The sequence below is a fragment of the Capra hircus genome, chromosome 25 (assembly GCF_001704415.2).
Source record: "Capra hircus breed San Clemente chromosome 25, ASM170441v1, whole genome shotgun sequence".
Lineage (NCBI taxonomy): Eukaryota > Metazoa > Chordata > Mammalia > Artiodactyla > Bovidae > Capra > Capra hircus.
This window is the reverse complement of record NC_030832.1, coordinates 34,629,394-34,654,243: the sequence shown is the minus strand read 5'-3', so window position 1 is coordinate 34,654,243 and position 24,850 is coordinate 34,629,394. Positions and strand designations below refer to the sequence as shown.

Here is a 24,850-nt window from a genome sequence, read left to right as displayed (position 1 = left end):
TTGCAGTAAATTTAGTAAAATGAAATGGGTTTTCTTGTTCTCACTTATTTTAATTTCTAGGAAATTACAAAGTTCAGTGTTTACATGTCATGCTTGAGAAGGGAGATGTGTGTGTGTGTGTGTGTGTGTGTGTGTGTGTGTGTGTGAATGGAAATTTCATGATTCCCACATAAAACTAATTTTATCTACACCTCCATAACACCAGCTTGAAAACACAGAAACACACACACCGCTATACAAGGGGTTAAGATTATTTGGATTCCAGAGGAATGAATGAATGAAGGTAGCAGTTATAAAAGAAAATAAAACAAACTAATAGCTTGTTGGAAATGTGAAGTAAGTTAATGGAATAGGTTATACAGAAGTTAAACATGAAAAAAAAATACTTAGAATGTTTTATGTGGCTCAAAGTTTTTCAGTCGCTAAGTCGTGTCCAACTCTTTGCGACCCTATGGACTGCAGCACACTGGGCTTCCCTGTCCTTTACTATGTCCCAGAGTTTCTTCAAACTCATGTCCATTGGGACTTCCCAGGGATCACTAGTGGTAAAGAACTTGCTTGCCAATGGAGGAGACATAAGAAACGTGGGTTCAATCCCTGGGTCATAAAGATCCCTGGAGAAGGAAATGGTAACCCACTTCAATATCCTTGACTGGAGAATCCCATGGGCAGAATCCCATGACAGGCTATAGTCCATAGGGTAGCAAAGATCTGAACACAACTGAAACGACTTAGCATGCACACAAGCAGGCATGTCTGTCCATTGAGTCGGTGATGCCATCCAACTGTCTCACCCTCTGTCACTCAAAGAACTTGTGGTCAGACTAAAACTGAAAATATTACATGATTCTTTTAATTTTCTGTGATACAGTATCCATCCAATTATATCTTTGCAGTTAGCATCCAAATTCAAAAGTGACTCACTTAGATGAGAAACCATGGAAATCCTAAGCATCACTCCATCTTAAGACACAGAGCACCTGGAGTGCTCCCAGTGCTTCTTGTTCTCACCCCTCTATCACACACAATGGCAGAAAAGTAGGTCTGTGCATTTAAAGTGTGCATATTATAAACACAAGGATTAGAAAAGTAAACAAATCTTTGACACTGTTCTGCTAAGAAATACAATAAGAAAAGTTTTAAACCACTTCTATATGTCTTCTAAGCCAGTAATAAATACCTCTAATCCACTTTATCCCTTATTTCAAATATCTGCAACTTGGATTAATACTCAGGAAACATTAGGGATTGATGCAATGTTCATGAACTGCACTTACATTAGCTTCAAGATGGGTGGCAGACGATAACAACTAATAAAAGAATCTCTGGACTCAGACTGAATTAATCTAAATCCTAGCTCTATGACTTTACAGCCCTGTAACTTCAGGAAAGAAAGATGAAATTCTAAGTCTCAATGTTTGTTTGTCTGTAAAATGGGACTGAAAATAATCTTTATGTTATTCACTTGTTATGAGGGTCATCAAGATGATATACATAATGAACTTTAATTAAACAAAATCATATAATATGTGCTATCTGCTTTCATCATAAAATGGATTTTTAAAAAATAAGTATAGAAATTTCTATCTTTTAATTAATTAATGCTCACTGTGCATGTTTACAAATATTTTTTTCAGAGAAAGCAATTTATCATTATAATGGAAGGTAAAATTTAACAGAAGATAGAAGTGAATTATTGTTTTAACAAGATTAAATAGAAACCTAAGTGAAAATAATTGTTAGTCACTGAGTTGTGTCTGACTTTTTGTGGCCCCATGAGTTCCTCTGTTCATGGAATTGTCCAGGCAAGAATACTGGAGTGGGTATCGATTCCCTTCTCCCGGGGATCTTCCCAAGATTGAACCCAAGTCTTTTGAATGGCAGGCACATTCTTTACCACCTGAACCAGCAGGAAACCCCAGATAGAAACCTAGAGAATGAAAGTGAAATTCGTGCAGTCATGTGCAACTCTTTGTGATTCCATGGACTATACAAGCAGTGGAATTCTCCAGTCGAAAATACTGGATTGGGTAGCCAAAACTGGATTCTCCAGGGGATCTTCCCAACCCAGGGATAGAACCCAAGTCTCCCACATTGCAAGCAGATACTTTACCAGCTGAACCACAAGGGAAGCCCAAGAATACTGGAGTGGGTAGCCTATCCCTTCTCCAGCAGATCTTTCTGACCCAGGAATTAAAGCAGTGTCACCTGCATTGCAGGTAGATTCCTTACCAACCGAGCTAGCAGGGAAGCTCAGATAGAGAAGGATAGAAGATTTTAGGGAACAGGCTCTAGGCTCTTTATGTTTTGTGTAATTAGCTTTAAATATAATTTATATGTGGAATCTAAGAAAAACAGCAACAAGAGCAAAAGGAAAATAAAACTTATAAAAACAGAAAGTAGAAAAGCAGTTGCCCAGGGTTGTGGGTGGGGAGAATAGTGAGAGATTGCTGCTGCTGCTGCTGCTGCTAAATCACTTCAGTCATGTCTGACTCTGTGAGACCCCATAGACGGCAGCCACCAGGCTCCCCAGTCCCTGGGATTCTCCAAGCAAAAACACTGGAGTGGGTTGCCATTTCCTTGTCCAATAAATGAAAGTGAAAAGTGAAAGTTAAATCGCTTAGTTGTGTCTGACTCTTAGTGACCCCATGGACTGCAGCCTACCAGGCTCCTCTGTCCATGGGATTTTCCAGGCAAGAGTACTGGAGTGGGGTGTCATTGCCTTCTCCTAGTGAGAGATTAGTAAAAGCATATTTTTTTCAGCTATAAGATGTATAAGGTCTGAAGAATTAAGTAAAATATGGTGATTATAGTTTTAAACATGATGGTTGTAATGTATAAAAATATTTGCATGCAGAATAAGAAGCAGCTTAGAAATAACTAATTGTAAGAAAATAACGAAGCTTCAAGAAAGTCTGAACACAACAGCAAAATTTTTTGCCGTTGGAAGAAAAAAAAATCTTTATCAAAGTATATCATGTCCTGCCGATTCTTAAGATTTAGGTGTAGTTCTGGTGAATGAAGTTAAATCATAATACATACTATAAATTTACCATATAAATTGTGATGAAAGTTAAGGAATTTGGGGAACATAAAATGCTAACAATACTTGAGAAGCCAATCGGAAAGAACGTGTGCATGTGGAGTAGGGTGTTATTGGCTGACCCTGGGGATATTCAGTGCATGGAGCCAGGATACTGGGGAGAGGAAACAGGGGCTTCCAAGTGTCTTCCTTCCCCCTAAGAAAAAATGTGAAGTCAAGGAACATTCTTGCTTTCCAGGCTTTCAGGCTAATACACAGTTAACTACAGAGAGAAAATTACCATTTCCATTCAAGAGCCTGAATACAGCTTCTAACAAGTCACATGGCCCAACATCTCTGGGCAAGGAGCTTCAATTTTCTATAACCCTAAAAGCAAAAGCAGCTACTAGAACCACATATGGTGGTTCAGATGCTAAAAGCGTCTGACTACAATGAGGGAGACCTAGGTTCAATCCCTGGGTCTGGAAGATCCCCTGGAGAAGGAAATGGCAACCCACTCCAATACTCTTGCCTGGAAAATCCCATGGATGGAGGAGCCTGGTAGGCTACAGTCTATGAGGTCGCAAAGAGTCAGACACAACTGAGTGACGTCACTACTACACTTCAGAACCACGTATAGAATGCAAAGCCAATACAACATAAACAAGTCTCACTGACGTAAGATCTTGGCTTCCTGGTCACCATAACACACCTGCCACAATACACTCCTTCAGGACCATCTGCATTTGAAAACATTCTAGGTACTACTGGTCTAACATATGAACTGGACAGGAATACGGAGGCCCCAAATCTAAGAAATATTCTCTATCCTCTGACATATTCATCTGCTAGTCCTGTTTTCCCTGTGGCTGACGACTTTTCAAATTATAGCGTTTTTAATAGTAAAGATACCATCAGTTCAGTTCAGTTGCTCAGTCGTGTCTGGCTCTGTGACCCCCATGGACTGCAGCATGCCAGGCTTCCCTGTCCATCACTAACTCCCAGAGCTTGCTCAAACTCATGTCCATAGAGTTGGTGATGCTATAACCTGCACAATAAGTTCTGTGAAGTAAAGTAAAATTGTTCTGTGTATTTTCATGTGAAGCATTCATCTAATAGGTGTTTAATAAATTCAAAATGTTTTGTGAAACTGATAATTTAGGTCAGAGAAAGAAATATTACTTTGAAATGATAATTACTTTGTACAGTATTATTCATAATAACTAACAAATGGAGAAAAACTGTATTGACCCTTGCTTAATAAAAAAATCAATTTGTGCACATATAAACAGTAGAATATTATTCATCAGTGAGAAAGAAGAAAACTTGCCATTTGTAACAACATGAGTAGACATTGAAGGCATTATGCTAAATAAAATAGGTCAGAAAGAAAAAGGAAAATGCTCCTTGCAGGACATTTTGCCCTGTCCCAAGTATCTGTAAGATAGCTACATTAAGTCCCCTACATGCAAATGAGTTCCATTCTGAGAGTGTATTTTTAAGTCTAACTTTGTTCATAAGGTCAACAAGTTAGCTGAGGTACCCAACTAACACAATCAGCTATATGGTACTATAGTGTAATAGGTTTAATATACTTTTTGCACAAATAACACATAAAACACACACACCACAACAACAACAACAAAGAAAGAACTTTTAATCTTACAGTACCTTGAAAAGTACAGTAGGGCAGTATGTCAGCTGGCACACAGGAGCTGGTATCTAGTGAAGAGGCAAGAAGAGTTACTGTTTGGAGGAGGGAGATAGTACAACCGAAGGATCATTAGCAATTGCAGATGGAAGACAAGCTGCAATTTCACTCATGCTTTACATAACTGGACATACAAACACACGCTCATATCTTTGAAAGGTCTCGACTTGATGGTTTGTATGCAGAGGGCTTGCTGTATTTGGTCCAGGCCAAACTGTCCTCAATATTTGGTCCTGTCCAAAACCATTTGCTATGGACCAAATTGTTCATGGATATTTTTGATAGAACCAAATTTCAAAGATCTTTTAGTGTGGGCCAGATGTCTTATGTTCAGTTTGGACAGGGCCAAATGTCTGGTAACCCCAATACCTGAATGTATCACTTATATGTGTTATTTGGGAAAAAAAATTAAACTCATATATGCATAAGTTAAAGAAGTGGTTATCAGTGAATGATGTAAGAAACAGGGAGAAGTTGGTAAAAGATGATAAATTTTCAGCTATAAAATGAATAAGGTCTAAGGATTTAACATAAATGACACCCCACTCCAGTACTCTTGCCTGGAAAATCCCATGGATGGAGGAGCCTGGTGCGCTACAGTTCATGGAGTTGCTGAGTCGGACATGACTGAGCGACTTCACTTTCACTTTTCACTCTCATGCATTGGAGAAGGCAATGGCAACCCACTCCAGTGTTCTTGCCTGGAGAATCCCAGGGACGGCGGAGCCTGGTGGGCTGCCATCTATTGGGTCGCTCAGAGTCAGACACGACTGAAGCGACTTAGCAGCAGCAGCAGCATGCCATTTTCTACCTGTAAAACTTTAGGTAAGTCCCTTCCCTCCTCTATGGTTCATATAATTTTTTGTATAAAATCTAAATTATAGGTGAAAATTACAAATACCCATTGGAAGCAAACATTTATTTTTGAAATAGAAATAAAAAAGATTCTTAATTATGGCAGGCATAGTCTTAATTATTTTTTAACAGTTTCAATGACTCTCCTTCTTTGCACCATGAACATACAGAAAATGAACTTGAGGCAAAATTAGTGGGTGTCTAAATATAGGAAGAGAAGCTATTATTACATAAAGTGTTCTCCTTTATTAATCATTCTAAATAATAGTAGAGGTCACTGTTGTAACAAAAACACTTTGGAAACGTTGTTGTTATCTGTAGACATATTGAAGAACTCAACGTGATTAATAGATGATCTGCTTATTGAAATACACATTTTGAATAGTGCCACCACTTTGATGCAATACAACTAGCAGCAGATGGTGAATATAGTGGAACCATCATCTTTTACCCATAATCAGATGTCTTCCAGCGAAAATATATTTTACCTAAAGGACTCTTAATTTCAGTACATTATTCTAATGGTATAAGTGGGGAACGATATGAACCATTAGATAGATGACTCATCAAATGATTATGAAGATGAGGATTCAGGCTTCACAGGTGGCCCTAGTGGTAAACAACCTACCTGCCAATGCAGAAGACATAAGAGACATGGGTTTTATCCCTCAGTTGGAAAAATCTCCTGGAGTAGGAAGTGGAAACTCACTCCAGCATTTTAGCATGGAAAATCCCATGAATAGAGGAGCCTGGCAGGCTACAGTCCATGAAATTGCAAAGAGTCAAACATGCCTGAGCTACTGAGCATGCACATCAAGGCTCTTGTATCCTGCTGTAAGCAGTTCATTCTCTCTAAGCCTCCTTCTTCACCTACTAAGTGGAACTAATAATGCTGAGCACCAGTAGATTGAATTTACTATGATCAAAGATTTTTGTAAAAATAAAATGCTGTTCAAACTCCCAATTATTTTCTCAACATTTACCTCAATTATTTTTCTGAATTAAATGACATGCACACACACACACATATATATCTCTCTCTCTCTCTCTCTCTCTCTCTCTATATATATATATATATATATATATTTATTTATTTATTTATTTATTTATAACAGGCAAGGATTGCTATGCTTATATATACATATATATGCTTCTAAATATAGAATATTTATATATTCTATATATATATAACAATGTTTTATATATATAAAACAATGCTTATCTGTGAGATTTTAATTCTTTTGAAGTACTATAATTCTTTAGACCAGGTCCTTTTATTTTTCTGTGTGTGTGCTATGAAATGGCAAATAAATATGGAATACCTCTTAAGCTCCTGAAATCAAAAGTAATTTAGGAAAACTTTGCTAGGGATATCTTCAATTCGATTAAAATGTACAAAAGGACCAGAGGGAAAACTCCCTCAGGCACTGTGCAGCAGCCAATGGGTATGTAGTTGTAATTGCAAATAAAGCCAATAAAATTGTAGTGGTTTGAAAGTTACTTCTTTTATTTATCTCTTGGGGGTTTTCAGACTAATGATGCAACACTTCTCTAGTGTTATAACACTGAAAATGTTATGGATACCTTTCCATCTCTCTCCTCTCCTAGAATATTTCCTCCAAGACTTGTTACTATTTATCACAATACATAATATATATTTAATAAATGTTTCATTCTTAATTATTCAATTTACACATTTTTTCCGTTGCTGTATTACCTAGTATTAGGGTGCTGTTTAAAAATGTGAAAAGCCACAATGATTAATCATTTCCCCCCTCCCTTTTATTTATTTATTTATTTACTTATTTTGGCTTTGTTTTGTCCTTTCTTTCCTTGGGTGAAAGTGCAAGAGGAATGGTCCCAGAAAGTAGAGAGTAACACGTTGACTAAACTCTAGTCCTTACTTTATAGTGGACAATCCCTATGGGTCTATGCAAGATTACTACAAAGGCTAATCTTGTTATATATGATGCCGTACTTTTTAAAAATTGCTTACTTCCACACAACCTTCCCGACACAGCCAAAAAAACAAATAACTCCTGTGACAAAGAGTGCAGGCAGTGACGCAAAATAAGTGCATGTAAATCCCACACAGAGGGCAGGCACGGGGAGCGGAAACAAGTCCACACTAGCTCCCAGTGCAGAGACGAGCCTGGGGAGCTGAAACAAGTGTACTCACGCCCCGTGAAGCAAAAGGCAGGCCTGAGGAGCCAGAACAAGTGCACAGGAGCCCTGAGGCACAGAGGGAGGACCTCGGAAACCGTGTGAGCTTAGAGGACTGAGACAAGCACGCATGAGCCTCATGGTACAGAGGGCGGACCTCGGGAACTGAGACAAGTGCACACAAGCCCCACAGCAAAGAGGGCGGGCCTCAGGAACTGAGACAAGTGCACAGGAGCCCCACGACACAGAGGGTGTTAAGGGGCCAAGGGAAGCCCACGCAGGTCGCTCAGATGCAGAGGAATCCACACAAGCACCTACTTAGTAAGTTTTCACCAGCAGAGCAGGGCAAGACAGAGGAACAGTAGCACTGGCAGTGATCCCAGGGACAGGTAGGGGCTGGTGGCACTGCAGATATGCTGAGAGGGCCATTTTGAAGCAGCTGTGGAAACAGACATGCTGAACACCCTAAAGTGTTTTGCCATTTCCTTCTCCAGTGGACCATATTCTGTCAGAATTCTCCACCATGACCCATCAGTCTTGGGTGGCCCCATACGGCATGACTTAGTTTCATTGAGTTAGACAAGGCTGTGGTCCATGTGATCAGATTGGCTAGTTGTCTGTGATTGTGGTTTCAGTCTATCTGCTTTCCAATGTCCTCTCTTAGTGCTTACTCTCTTAATTGAGTTTCTCTTATCTTTGGACATGGAGGATCACTTCACAGCCTCCGCTCCTGACCTTGGACATAAGACAGTGCCAAAGAATGCTCAAACTACTGCACAACTGCACTTATTTCACACACTAGTAAAGTAATGCTCAAAATTCTCCAAGCCAGGCTTCAGCAATATCGTGAACTTCCAGATGTTCAAGCTGCTTTTAGAACAGGCAGAGGAACCAGAGATCAAATTGTCAACATTCACTGCATCATTGAAAAAGCAAGAGTTCTAGAAAAACATCTATTTCTGCTTTATTGACTCTGCCAAAGTCTTTGACTATGTGGACCACAATAAACTGGAAAATTCTGAAAGAGATGGGAATACCAGACCACCTGACCTGCCTCTTGAGAAACCTGTATGCAGGTCAGGAAGCAACAGTTAGAACTGGGCATGGAACAACAGACTGGTTCCAAAGGAGTATGTCGATGCTGTATATTGTCACCCTGCTTTTTGAACTTATATGCAGAGTACATCATGAGAAACACTGGGCTGGAAGAAGCACAAGCTGGAATCAAGATTGCTGGGAGAAATATCATTAACCTCAGATATGCAGATGACACCACCCTTATGGCAGAAAGTGAAGAAGAAGAACTAAAGAGCTTCCTGATGAAAGTGAAAGAGGAGAGTGAAAAAGTTGGCTTAAACTCAACATTCAGAAAACTAAGATCATGATATCTGGTCCCATCACTTCATGGCAAATAGATGGGAAAACAGTGGAAGCAGTGACAGACTTTAATTTTGGGGGCTCCAAAATCACTGCAGATGATTGCAGCCATGAAATTAAAAGACACTTACTCCTTGGAAGGAAAGTTATGACAAACCTAGACAGCATGTTAAAAAGCAGAGGCATGAATTTGCCAACAAAGGTCTTGTCTAGTCAAGGCTATTGTTTTTTCAGTAGTCATGTATGGATGTGAGAGTTGGACTATAACGAAAGCTGAACACTGAAGAATTGATGCTTTTGACCTGTGGTGTTGGAGAAGACTCTTGAGAGTCCCTTGGACTACAAGGAGATCTGACCAGTCCATCCTAAAGGAGACCAGTCCTGGGTGTTTATCGGAGGAACTGATGTTGAAGCTGAAACTCCAATACTTTGGCCACCTGATGTGAAGAACTGACTCATTTGAAAAGACCCTGATGCTGGGAAAGATTGGGAGTAGGAGAAGAAGGGGACAACGGAGGATGAGATGGGTGGACTCAACGGACATGGATTTGGGTGTTCTCTGGGAGTTGGTGATGGTCAGGGAGGCCTGGTGTGCTGAAGTTCATGGGGTCACAAAGAGTTGGACATGACTGAGTGACTGAACTGAACTGAATTGAACATCGCAAAAGCTAAAGTGACTGCCCCAAATAATACTGAACCCATAGACACTCCAAAACCTACTAATGGACACTGCACTGCCCTTCAGAGAGAGGAGATCCAGCTAGGTCAACCAGAACACAGGCACAAGCTCCCCCAACCAGGAAAAGATCACAGGACTCTAACCCAACCCTGTCCACAGGGGCAGACTCCACAACCAAGAGCTAAGTCTTCGAGAACTTTAATTGTTTTTTTTTTTTCTCTCTCTCTCTCTTTTTTTTTACCTGCTTATGAACCACACTGTTTATTCCCAAAACATATTTCCACCTTCATACTACCCTTTAGTGGTGCTGTGGAGTTTTTGTCTTTGTTTTTCTTGTTATAAAAACTTTAAAAAAAATAAAAATTAACTTTATTTATTCTTATAAATCACACTGTTTATTCCCCAACATATTTCAACCATTACATTAACTTTTTATGGTGCTGTGGAATTTTTCTCTTTGTTTTCCTTGTTAAAAAATATAATAACTATTCATTTTAAGATTATTTTCTTATAAATCACACAGTTTTTCCTCCTACATATTTCCACCTCCATATTAGCCTTTTTCAGTGCTGTAGAGTTTTCTTCTTTGTGTTTCTTGTCAAAAAAAATCATTTTAAATGTTTTTTTCCTCTCTTTCTCAGTTATTTTTTCATTTTTTCTTGATTTTTTTAAATTTTATTTTTGATATATTCAACTGATTTTCATACAGTTCTTTACTGGCTGTAGTTATTCCTGAATATATATAAATCTTATCCACATATGTCTATTTATTTTTGCTTTTCTATTTTTTCTTTTTTTAATCCTCTTCTCCACCCCCATATTTTCTCTTTTCCCTCCATTATTCTTTTTTTTTCTATCTTTTTTCTTCTCCCTTTTTTCCTTCACTCTTACTTCTTTTGCCTAGTAAGTTAAATTGTTGAGCTGTCTATGCTATTTTCCCCAGTTGACCCTCTGCACATGCTCAGATTTCCAGATTGATCATTAGCTAACTCTGCTTTCAGTTGGTTGATATCACCTTTGGTTTCCTCTGATGACCAAGTTAATCCCCTGTACTATTTTCTTTAGAAGACTTTGGCTATAACTGTAAGTGTGGAAGTGTGTGTGTATATGTCCTAGTATTTCTGTAATTATCTACTTGATCTCCTGCCACTAGAACACTGGCACAAGTCACCCCAAAAAAGAAATCAACACAAATCACCCTACCAATATTTCCCTCCAAGGTCAAAAATCAAAAGAAGAAGTCATACAACCCTAAAGCCTGGGGAAAGGAGACCTCAAGTGAGGCAAGTTAGGGGGAAAAAAAGATGAAAATGCAGAGAAATACAGCACAAATAAAAGAGCAAGGTAGAAACTCACAACCCCAAATAAATGAAGAGGAAATAAGTAAGCTCCCTGAAAGAGAATTCAGAATAATGATAGCAAAGATGCTTTGAAGACTTGAAAATAGATGGAGAACATGCAAGAAGCATTTGATACAGTTACTAAAATCACCAAGGACATTGAAGGAATAAAGAATAAGCAAATGGAGATGAATAACATAATTACCAAAATTAAAATACTCTAGAAGGAATCAATACCAGAATAACTGAGGCAGAGGAATGGATAAGTGAGCTGGAGGATAGAGTGGTGGAAATAACTGCTGAAGAGAAGAATAAAGGAAAAGGAATAAAAAGAGTTGAGGATAGCCTCAGAGAACTTTGGGGCAATATTAAACACACCAACAGTTAAGTTACAGGGGTCCCAGGGGAAGAAGAAAAAAAAAGGGCACTGAGAAATTTTTTGAATAAAGTATAGGTGAAAACTTCTCCAACATGGAAAAGGAAATAATCAAGCCCAAGAAGTATAGAGAATCCCTTATAGGTTAAACTCAAGGATAAACACACTGAAACACATATTAATCAAGCTAACAGAGATTAAGCACAAAGAAAGAATACAAAAAGCAGCAAGAGAAAAGCAACAAGTAAAATACAAGGGAAAATCCATGTGAGTAAGAGAGGATCTTTCAGCAGAAACTCTACAGTCCAGAAGGGAATGACAAGATATATTTAAAGTGCTGAAAGAGAAAAACTTACAACCATGATTACTATATCCAGCAAAGATCTCATTCAAAATTGATGGAGAAATAAAAACTTTACAAATTAGTAGAAGTTAAGAGAATTCAGAACCACTAAACAAGTCCTGGAACAAATTCTAAAAGTACTTACATAGCCAGCAAACACAAGAGAAAAGAAAGACCCATAAAAACAAACCCAACACAATAAAGAAAATTCCAATAGGAACACATATAGCAATAATTACCTTAAATGTAAATGGATTAAATGAACCAACCAAAAGATACAGACTGACTCAGTTCAGTTCAGTAGTTCAGTTGTGTCCGACTCTTTGCGACCCCATGGACAGCAGCACGCCAGGCCTCCCTGTCCGTCACCAACTCTCGGAGAACACCCAAACCTGTGTCTATTGAAATGGTGATGCCATTCAACCATCTCATCCTCCGTCGTCCCCTTCTCCTCCTGCCACCAATCTTTCCCAGCATCAGGGTTTTTTCAAATGAGTCAGTTCTTCACATCAGGTGGCCAAAGTATTGGAGTTTCAGCTTCAACATCAGTCTTTCCAATGAACACCCAGAACTGATCTCCTTTAGGATGGACTGGTCAGATCTCCTTGTAGTCCAAGAGACTCTCAAGAGTATTCTCCAACACCACAGTTCAAAAGCATCAATTCTTCGGTGCTCAGCTTTCTTTACAGTCCAACTGTTACATCCATACATGACCACAGGAAAAACCATAGCTTTGACTAGATGGACTTTTGTTGACAAAGTAATGTCTCTACTTTTTAATATGCTGTCTAGGTTGGTCATAACTTTCCTTCCAAAGAGTAAGTGGAAGGAATTTCACTTTAGTTTCATGGCTGCAATCATCATCTGCAGTGATTTTGGAGCCCAGAAAATTAAAGTCATCCACTGTTTCTACTGTTTCCTCATCTATTTGCCATGAAGTGGTGGGACCGGATGCCATGATCTTAGTTTTCTGAATGTTGAGCTTTAAGCCAACTTTTTCACTCTCCTCTTTGACTTTCATCGACTGACTGAATGGATACAAAAACAAAACCCATATATATGCTACTTACAGGAGACCCACTTTAGACCTAGAGACAAATACAGACTGAAAGTAAAAGGATGGAAAGGGATATTCCATGCAAATGAAAGCCAAAAGAAAGCTGGAGTGGCAATTTTTATTTCTGAAAAAAATATACTTTAAAACAAAGAATATTATAAGAGTCAAAGAAGGACATTATATAATGATCAAGGTATCCATACAAGAAGATGACATAACAATTGTAAATGTCTAGGCATCCAACATAAGAGCACCTCAATACATAAGGCAAACACTAACAACATAAGAGGAGAAACTGACAGCAACACAATAATAGTAGGGGAATTTAATGCTCCACTGTCACCAAAGGACAGTTCATCAAAACATAGAATCAAAAAGGAAACACAAACCTTAAATGAAACATTAGACCAAATAGACCTAACTGATATTTTCAGGACTTTCCATCCTAATGCAGAATACACGTTCTTCTCAAGTGCACAAGGGACATTCTCCAAGATAGACCACAACTTGGGCCATGAATCAAGTCTCAGTAAATGCAAGAAAATTGAAATTGTATCAAGTATCTTCTCTGACCACAATGCTATGATACTAGATTTCAACTACCAAATGAAAAAAAAAAAAAAAAACTCTTGGAGGTTAAGCAATACATCACTAAATAACAAAGAGGTACTGAAGAAATAAAAAAATAAATCAAAAAAGTCCTAGAAAAAAAAAATGACAATGAAAACACGATGACCCAAAACCTATGGGATTCAGCCAAAGCTGTTCTAAGAGGTTTATAGCAATACAATGATACCTCTACAAATAAGAAAAGGATTAAGTAGAGAGCCTAATTCTACATCTAAGGCAGCTGTGAAGAAGGCTAAGCACCAAAGAATTGATGCTTTTGAATGTGGTGTTGGAGAAGACTCTTGAGAGTCCCTTGGACTGCAAGCAGATCCAACCAATCCATTCTGAAGATCAGCCCTGGGATTTCTTTGGAAGGAATGATGCTAAAGCTGAAGCTCCAGTACTTTGGCCACCTCATGCAAAGAGTTGACTCATTGGAAAAGACTCTGATGCTGAGAGGGATTGGGGGCAGGAGGAGAAGGGGATGACAGAGGATGAGATGGCTGGATGGCATCACTGACTCGATGGATGTGAGTCTGAGTGAACTCCGGGAGTTGGTGATGGACAGGGAGGCCTGGCGTGCTGCGATTCATGGGGTTGCAAAGAGTCGGACACGACTGAGTGACTGAACTGAAGGCAGCTGTAAAAAGAAGAACAACAACAACAAAAAAAAAACCTTAAGACAGAAGAAAGGAGATAATAAAAATCATGGCAGAAATCATTGAAAAAGAAATGGAAACAACAGCAAAGATTAATAAACTAAAAGCTGGTTCTTTGAGAAGATAAACAAAATGGACAAGCCACTAGCCAGATTCATCAAGAGAAAAGGGGAGAAAAATAAAATCAATAAAATAAAAAATGAAAAAGGAGGGGTTACAACAGGCAACACAGAAATACAAAAGATCATAAGAGAATATTATAAGCAATTATATGCTAACAAAATGGACAACCTAGAGGAAACGAACAGATACTTAGAAAAGATGAGCCTACCAAGGCTGAACCAGGAAGAAGCAGAAATTATGAACCACCCAATTACAAGCACTGAAATTGAAGCAGTGATTAAGAATCGCCCCAAAAAGAAAATCCCAGGGCCAGACAGCTTCACAGGGCAATTCTATGAAACATTTAGAGAAGAACTGATGTCTATTTTTCTGAAACTCTTTCAAAAAATTGCAGAGGAAAGAGAACTTTCAAACTCATTCTATGAGGCCACAATCACCCTGCTACCAGAACCAGGAAAAAAAAAACATGAAAAAAGCAAATTACAGGTCAATATCAATATTGAACATAGATACAAAAATCCTCAACAAAATTCTAGCAACAGAATCCAACAACACATTAAAAAACTCATACACCATGATTAAATCAGGTTTTTCCAGGGATGCAAGGATTCTTCAGTATATGCAAACCAATCAAAGTTATATCAAAAAATTGAAAGATAAAAACGATATTATCTTGTTTTTGTATCCATTTAGCCAGTCTTTGCCTTTTGGCTGGGTCATTCAACCCATTTACGTTTAAGGTAATTATTGATAAGTATGATACCGTTACCATTTACTTTATTGTTTTGGGTTCGGGTTTCTACACCCTTTTTGTGTTTCCTGTCTAGAGAATATCCTTTAGCAATTGTTGGAGAGCTGGTTTGGTGGTGCTGAATTCTCTCAGCTTTTGCTTGTCTGTAACGCTTTTGGTTTCTCCTTCATATTTGAATGAGATATTTGCAGGGTACAGTAATCTGGGCTGTAGATTATTTTCTTTCATCACTTTAAGTATGTCTTGCCATTCCCTCCTGGCCTGAAGAGTTTCTATTGAAAGATCAGCTGTTAATCTTATGGGAATCCCCTTGTGTGTTATTTGTTGTTTTTCCCTTGCTGCGTTTAATATTTGTTCTTTGTGTTTGGTCTTTGTTAATTTGATTAATATGTGTCTTGGGGTGTTTCGCCTTGGGTTTATCCTATTTGGAACTCTCTGTGTTTCTTGGACTTGGGTGATTATTTCCTTCCTCATTTTAGGGAAGTTTTCAACTATTATCTCCTCAAGGATTTTCTCATGGTCTTTCTTTTTGTCTTCTTCTTCTGGGACTCCTATAATTCGAATGTTGGAGTGTCTCATATTGTCCTGTAGGTCTCTGAGATTGTCCTCATTTCTTTTAATTAGTTTTTCTTTTTTCCTCTCTGATTCATTTATTTCTACCATTCTAACTTCTATTTCACTAATCCTATCTTCTGCCTCCATTATTCTACTATTTGTTGCCTCTGGCACAAACACAGAAATATAGATCAATGGAACAAAACAGAAAGCCCAGAGATAAATCCACACACATATGGACACCTTATCTTCCATAAAGGAGGCAAGAATATACAATGGAGTAAAGACAATCTCTTTAACAAGTGGTGCTGGGAAAACTGGTCAACCACTTGTAAAAGAATGATACTAGATCACTTTCTAACACCACACACAAAGATAAACTCAAAATGGATTAAAAATCTAAATGTAAGGCCAGAAACTATACAACTCCTAGAGGAGAACATAGGCAAAACACTCTCTGACATAAATCACAGCAGGATCCTCTATGATTCACCCCCCAGAATTCTGGAAATAAAAGTAAAAATAAACAAATGGGACCTAATTAAAATTAAAAGCTTCTGCACAACAAAGGAAAATATAAGCAAAGTGAAATGACAGCCTTCAGAATGGGAGAAAATAATAGCAAATGAAACAACTAACAAACAATTAATCTCAAAAATATATAAGCAATTTATGCAGCTCAATTTCAGAAAAATAAATGACCCAATCAAAAAATGGGCCAAAGAACTAAATAGACATTTCTCCAAAGAAGACATACGGATGGCTAACAAACACATGAAAAGATGCTCAACATCACTCTTTATCAGAGAAATGCAAATCAAGACCACAATGAGGTACCATTTCACACCAGTCAGAATGGCTGTGATCCAAAAATCTGCAAGCAATAAGTGCTGGAGAGGGTGTGGAGAAAAGGGAACCCTCCTACACTGTTGATGGGAATGCAAACTAGTACAGCCACTATGGAGAACAGTGTGGAGATTCCTTTAAAAAAATTGCAAATAGAACTACCTTATGACCCAGCAATCCTACTGCTGGGCATACACACCGAGGAAACCAGAACTGAAAGAGACACATGTACCCCAAAGTTCATTGCATCACTGTTTATAATAGCCAGGACTTGGAAACAACCTAGATGTCCATCAGCAGATGAATGGATAAGGAAGCTGAGATACATATACACAAAGGAGTATTAGCCATTAAAAAGAATACATTTGAATCAGTTCTAATGAGATGGATGAAACTGGAGCTGATTATACAGAGTGAAGTAAGCCAGAAAGAAAAACACCAATACAGTATACTAACACATATATATGGAATTTAGAAAGATGGTAATGATGACCCTGTATGAGAGAGAGCAAAAGAGACACAGATGTGTAGAGCGGACTTTTGGACTCTGAGGGAGAGGCAGAGGGTGGGATGATTTGGGAAAATGGCATTGAAACATATATACTATCATGTAAGAAACGAATCGCCAGTCTATGTCTGTTGCAGAATACAGGATTCTTGGGGCTGGTGCACGGGGATGACCCAGAGAGATGTTAAGGGGAGGGAGGTGAGAGGGGGGTTCATGTTTGGGAATGCATGTACACCCGTGGTGGATCCCTGTCAATGTATGGCAAAACCAATACAATAATGTAAAGTAAAATAAAGTAAAAATTAAAATTAAAAAATAAAATAAAACGATATTATCATCTCAATAGATCCAGAAAAAGACTTTGACAAAATTCAGCATCCATTTATGAAAAAAAAAAGCTTCAAAAAATGGCCATAGAAGGAACCTACATCAACATAATAAAGACCATATATGAAAAGCCCACAGCACATAAAATCTCAATGGTGAAAAATTAAAAGCTTCCCCTCTAAGATCAGGAACAATACAAGGGTTTCCACTCTCACCACTATTCTTCAACATAGTATTGGAAGTCCTAGCTATGGCAATTAGAGAAGAAAAAGAAACAAAATGAATCCGGATTGGTTAAGCAGAAGTAAAACTCTCACTGTATGCAGATGCCATGGTAATATACATGGAAAACCCAAAAGAAACTATCAGAAAATGATAAGAGCTAATCAGTGCATTCAGCAGATTCGTGATATACAAGGTCAATACACAGAAATTATTTGCACTCCTATATACAAATAATGAAAAATCAGAAAGATAAATTAAGGAATCAATAGCATTCACCATTGCAACAACAACAACACACATAAATTAATTAATTAATTAATTAAATATCTAGGAAGAAACATACCTAAGGAGACAAAATACCTGTTAAAAAAAAAAAACCTTGAGGACACTAAGAGAAGATATCAAAGATGGCATAAACAGATGCAGAGATAGTCCATGTTCCTGGGTAGGAAGAAGCAATATTGTTAAAATGACTATACTACCAAATGCAATCTACAGGTTCAATGCAATGCCTATCAAATTACCAATGACATTTTTCACAGAACTAGAGCAAAAAATTTCACAATTCATATGGAAACACAAAAGACCCTGAATAACCAAAATAGCCTTGAGAAAGAAGAATGGAGCTGGAGGAATCAACCTTCCTGACATCAGAGTATACTACAAAGCTACAGTCATCAAGACAGTGTGGTGCTGTCACAAATACAGAAATACAGACAAATGGGACAAGATAGAGAACCCAGAGATAAACCCACTCACCTAGGGGTAACTTATTTTTGACAAAGGAGGCAAGAATATACAATGGGGAAAAGACAGACTCTTCAATAGGTGGTGCTGGGAAAACAGCACAGCTATGTGCAGAATAATGAAATTAGATCAGTACCTAATGCCATACACAAAGATAAACTCAAAATAGATTAAGGACCCAAATGTAAGACCAGAAGCTATTAAACTGTAAGAGGAGAACCTAGGCAGAACACTCAATGACATAAATCAGAGCAAGATCTTCTATTACCCACCTCCTAGAGTAATGGAAATAAAAACAAAAATAAACAAGTGCGATCCAGTTAAATTTAAAAGCTTTCACATAGCAAAGGAAACTACAAACCAGGTAAAAAGACAACCCTCAGAATAGGAGAAAGTGATAGCAAAGGAAATAAATAGCTGATAAAGAATTAATTTTCAAAATATACAAGCAGCTTATACAACTCAATACCAGAAAAGCAGGCAACCCAATCAAAAAGTGGGAAAGGTACCTGAAGAGACATTTCTCCAAAGAAGACATACAAATTTCTAACAAGCTCATGAAAATATGCTCAACGTCATTCATTATTAGAGAAATGCAAATCAAAACTACAATAAGATACCACCTCTCATCAGTCAGAACGGCCGTCTACAAACAATAAATTCTGGAGAGGGTGTGGAGAAAAGGGAACACTCTTGCACTGCTGGTGGGAATGAAAACATACAGCCAATATGGAAGATGGTATGGAGACTCCTTAAAAAAAACTAGGAATAAAACCACTATATGACCCAGCAATCTCAATCCTGGGCATATACCCTGAGGAAATAAAAACTGAAAAAGACATATGTACCCCTATGTTCACTGGAGCACTATTTACCATAGCTAGAACATGGAAGCAACCTAGGTGTTCATTGGCCGATAAATGGATTAAAAAGCTGTGGTACAATAGAATACTACTCAGCCATAAAAACGAACAAATTTGAATCTGTTTTAATTAAGTGGATGAAACTAGAGCCCATTACACCGAGTGAAGTAAGTCAGAAAGAAAAATATAAATACTGTATACTGACATATATGTATGGAATCTGAAGATATAGCACTGATGAATTTATTTTCAGGGCAGCAATGGAGAAACAGACATAGAGAACAGACCTATGGACAATCTGGGAGGAGAGGAGGGAGAAGAGATGTATGAAGAGTGTAACATAGAAATTTACAATACTATGTGTAAAACAGATAGCCAGTGGCAATTTGCTGTTTGTCTCAGGGAACTCAAACAGGAGCTCTGTGTCAGGCTATTGGGTAGGGTGGAGAGAGGGATGGGAGGAAGGTCTGGGAGGGGGTGGACATAGGTGTACTCATGGTTGATTCTTGTTGATGTATGACAGAAAACAACAAAATTTGTAAAGCAATTACCCTTCAATTAAAAAATTATATATATATATATATATATATACATATATATTTGTTTATTTCTGCTTCTGTTCACCCTTTCTGGACAACCACTGTTCTCTAACATATTCAGCTCTTGCTAGCCCCAGGGTATTACACATTCCTTGTGGCTTTTCTCCATCTGTCCATATCTTGAAAATAATCTCTTACAAAATTCTGCTTAAATCATGACATGTGCCTCCAGCTTTGACCTACTACATGACACTGACATATATGCACTTAATAATATAGCCTGGAAAAGCATGAATCAGAGTTAATTGCATGCACCTGAAGAAAACATAAATCCAGCTTCAAAGTAGAAATTTTCAATATTACTTTTTAAATTATTGATAAAGCGGGCAATAAATTATAAAGTACATAAAAGTTCTAAACAGAAAAATTTACAATATGGATGCATAAATAAAATAGTAGCTATGCCAAAGAATCATATTATCAGCATGCATACATGAATATCTATAAAATTAACTGTTATGCCATTAAAAAGCAGTATCAACTAATTTGCTCCTAACACAACATTGTAAATCAACTATATTTCAATAGAAGTTTAAAACAATGAATGTGTAATAGAAAATCAGTATCAAAAAAAGAAAAGAAAGAAAAAGAAACATAGTTGGAGAATTTTTTCTATCTAAATTGAAGTCTTATTATAAAGCAGTGATTTAAAAAATGTTGTGTGGTGTTGACATAAGGAGACAGGTAAATCATTGAATATAATATAATGTTCATACATATAATTAATTTACAAAGGACTTGAAATGGTATTTAAAATAGTAGATACATAAATGGCCAATAACAGAATTTTTGAATGTTCAGCAAACTAGTCATCAGGAAAACAAACTATATCCTCAATAATTTATCTCTGCATACCTCCTAGAATTACTAATAGGAAGATAGCAAGGGCAAGAATGTGGAACAATTCATGTGTTTGAAATTATAACTCTCTTCTTGTGCTTTAGATATCTTTCATCATTTTTAATATTGCCTAGGTTTCCATGACAAGCTTCCCTTGTGGCTCAGCTGATAAAGAATCCACCTGCAATGTGGGAGACCTCGGTTTGATCCCTGAGTTGGCAAGATCCCCTGGAGAAGGGAAAGGCTACCCACTCCAGTATTCTGGCCTGAGTCCAACAAAGAGTTGCACATGACTGAGGGACTTTGACTTTCACTTCCATGACAGCCATCACATGATTCTAATAGCCTATTGGGAGCCTTTTAGAGTTTCTGTTTATTGTCATAGGCCCTCTGATGAATGTAATAGGTTGAGGGATAAGTACATTAAAATGGGCTTTCTAGGTGGCAGAGTGGTAAAGAATCCATCTGCCATTGCAGGAGATGCAAGAGACAGGGGTTACATCCCTGGGTCAGGAAGATGCCCTGGAGTAGGAATTGGCAACATGCTCCAGCATTCTTCCCTGGAAAATTCTATGGTCAGAGGAGCCTGGTGGGCTACAACCCATGGGATCACAAAGAGTCGGACACAAGTAAGCAAACACACACAATGCACACACACACTCAAACACACACTTTAACATGACTAGCATTATTTTTTGTCCTCACTGTTCTAATCCTCAAGCAATCAATTTTAGTTTCTCAGAAAAAAAAATTTAATATAAGAAAGAAGTATCTTCTCTAACTTGAGTCTATATCTGAGGCCACCAGGTTGGAATTATTCCATTATTGATATTCACATAACTTTCACCTTTCTAAGAAATCCAAGTTTTGATAGAGGAAGCTCACATGTTTTGGTTCAAAGGACAGGGACTAAAGGGCTTCTCTGGTGACTCAGTGATAAAGAAGCCACCTGAAATCCAAGAGATTCAGGTTTAATCTCCGGGTTGGAAAGATACCCTGGAGAATAAAATGGCAACCCACTTCAGTGGGTTGGAAACCCCATGGGGTTGTCTTGGAAACCCCATGGATAGAGAAGCATGGATGGCTACAGTCTATGGGGTCACAAAAGAGTCAGACACAACTTAGTGACTAAACAACAATAACAATAACAGAGACTAAAATTCCCCACTTATTCTTAATAAGTGTTTCTTGAACACATCTCTAAAGAGTATATCTTTCTAACACAAAGGCTTTCCATCAAAGGAAATAATTAACTTCTGGGAGAGAAAATAACAGCTACAAGAAAAAGTTCTTGATTTTTTGTGGCAACCCCATTAAATATCCTTGAATTGTAGGTTTAAAAAAAAAAAAGCTTTTGTGTGTGTGTGTGTGTGTGTGTGTGTGGTTGTTTTTCACATCTTCAGAACAAGCTTCATCAAGGATGAAATGACTCATTTGAATGTGTTTCCATTACATATTCTGCCTCCTACCTATAGGATCATGGCCATTTATATAAGATCATTTCTATACAGCATTCCAAATAAACTAATTTTAAATTCAAGTCTTGGGTTTTCTGTGGAAAACTTTTGAGGCTTTAGGCTAGAAAGAAATATTTAGACATAAAAAATAATTCTATGCTATTGATTTGATATTGAATTATCCAACAGACTGACTCCAAAAAGGAAAAGGAGTACAAGGCTCTATATTGTCACCCTGCTTATTTAACTTATATGCAGAGTACATTATGAGAAATGCTGGGCTGAAAGAAGTATAAACTGGGATCAAGATTGCCGGGAGAAATATCAATAACCTCAGATATGCAGATGACACCACCCTTATGGCAGAAAGTGAAGAGGAACTAAACAGCCTCTTGATGAAAGCGAAAGAGGAGAGTGAAAAATTTGGCTTAAAGCTCAACATTCAGAAAACGAAGATCATGGCATCTGGTCCCATCACTTCATGGGAAATAGATGGGGAAACAGTGGAAACAGTGGCTGACTTTATTTTGGGGGGCTCCAAAGTCACTGCAGATGGTGACGACAGCCATAAAATTAAAAGACACTTACTCCTTGGAAGGAAACTTATGAACAACCTAGACAGCATATTAAAACGCAGAAACTCCTTTGCCAGCAAAGGTACATCTAATCAAGGCTATGGATGTGAGTGTTGGACTATAAAAAAAGTTGAGTCCAAAAGTCCGTTATACACATCTGTGTCTTATGGACTTTTGGACTCAGAGGGAGAGGGAGAGGGTGGGATGATTTGGGAGAATGGCATTCTAACATGTATACTATCATGTAAGAACTGAATCGCCAGTCTATGTCTGACGCAGGGTGCAGCATGCTTGGGGCTGGTGCATGGGGATGACCCAGAGAGATGTTGTGGGGAGGGATTTGGGAGGGGGGTTCATGTTTGGGAACGCATGTAAGAATTAAACATTAAAAAAAATAAATTTAATTTAATTTAAAAAAATAATTAAAACAATAAATAAAAATAAAATTAAAAAAGTTGAGCACCAAAGAATTTATGCTTTTGAACTGTGGTGTTGGAGAAAACTCTTGAGAGTCCCTTGGACTGCAAGGAGAGCCAACCAGTCCATCCTTAAGGAGATCAATCCTGGGTGTTCATTGGAAGGACTGACGTTGAAGCTGCAACTCCAGTACTTTGACCATCTGATTTGAAGAGCTGACTCATTGGAAAAGACCCTGATGCTGGGAAAGATTGAGGGCAAGAGGAGAAGGGGACGACAGATGATGAGATGATTGGATGGCATCATCGACTCAATGGACATGGGTTTGGATGGGCTCCAGCAGTTGGTGATGGTCAGGCAGGCCTGGTGTGCTGCAGCTCATGGGGTCGCAAAGAGTCGGACAGGGCTGAGTGATTGAACTGAATTGAATACAGTCTCTTTCTGAGTATGTCATATCTTCTATATTGAGTTACTTATGCAAAGAAGATGTCAATTTAAAGATGGGATTGGTTCTGAACAGCCCCAAATATCATTAAAATCATCTAAATACAAAAGGTAAGTTTAAAAAACAACTACAACAACACTTGAAAAATAGTGCCAATGCTCATTAAAGATTACTTTTAAAAATTAAAAAGACCATTAATTTCATACATATTTATCATTATGTTTCAATAATTTTCCTATAGAGTATTAGCACATGTCATCCTCACCCCATTCATCAAAAGATAGCTGGTAAATATCATTAACCTAATTTACTTGGGCAAAATTTAAGGCTCATAGAGATTAAGAAATTTGTAGGACTAGGCTCCCTAACAATAGGCTTTTTGTGTCGTGAGAAACTTCATTTAATAATCAAGACTAGCTATTAGAATGAAAACAAAATAAATACACTTCACAAACAAAATGGCATTAATGTATTAAATCATATTAATTATCACTTGTTTAATCCAAATATGAAACTGAAGAACTCTCTCTGAAATTAATTGGTGTGAATGATATGGATCTCTGTGGCTTCTTTGAAAATAAAATAGTAGATGATTTTCCTTTGGTTTATTGTATGGTAAAATATTTCTCTGTCTTATTGCTCAAAATGTCAATTCTTATCACATGGGTGTATAGACAGTGTATAGACAGTCATGAAAAGAAGTGAGGGTCCTTTGTGCATCCATAACTGTGTGAGGGATATTTTCGCATAACTTTTTCCTCAAATGATTCTTAGACTGTGAGGTGTACATTATGTTTCTCACATGTTAGAGGAAGCAAGGATATAAGATACCAAGAAATGTGCCCTAGGTCAAGAAGTTGTATGTAGGAAAAAGCCAAATTCTAATCTGGTCTTCCTGATTCTCAAGACAATATATCTCACCAGCAGGATTCTTATTTACAACTTTTCAAGAGGAGTCTGTGGGATCATGCTTTGCAAGGGAACTGGGGAGACAAGAAATGGGGTGAGAGAGGAACAAAGAAAAAAAGAACCTTCAATGAGGTATAGTTATTAATTATAGTTATTTTACTAATATTTGAGTATTATAATATAGTGTGTGTGTTTATGTGTAATTCGGTATCTGTTGATTAAATCGTTTCAAATATACTTGCCTCTGAGGCAATATTAAAAGTTATACTTATTATGTTCATATCAAAAGGAGTTTATTCATTTAATATTGTTTGCTATAACATCACACTATAGAGTGTGTGTGAAAATTTTGGAAGAAAAAGAAGATAAGATGTATAATCTAATCTTATCTTGGCTTGATCTTGAGTAAGATCCTTGATTTCTCTGTTTCTATTTCCTAATGTATAAAATAAGCATACATTATAATATCACT

At 37.6% G+C, this 24,850-nt stretch overlaps 1 protein-coding gene across 1 annotated transcript in view; it reads right to left on the bottom strand.

Moving 5' to 3' along the window:
* The window catches only part of LOC102181832 (NADPH--cytochrome P450 reductase), a gene marked incomplete in the record, with an annotated part of 1,163,480 nt that overhangs the window by 482,607 nt on the left and 656,023 nt on the right, over positions 1–24,850 (bottom strand).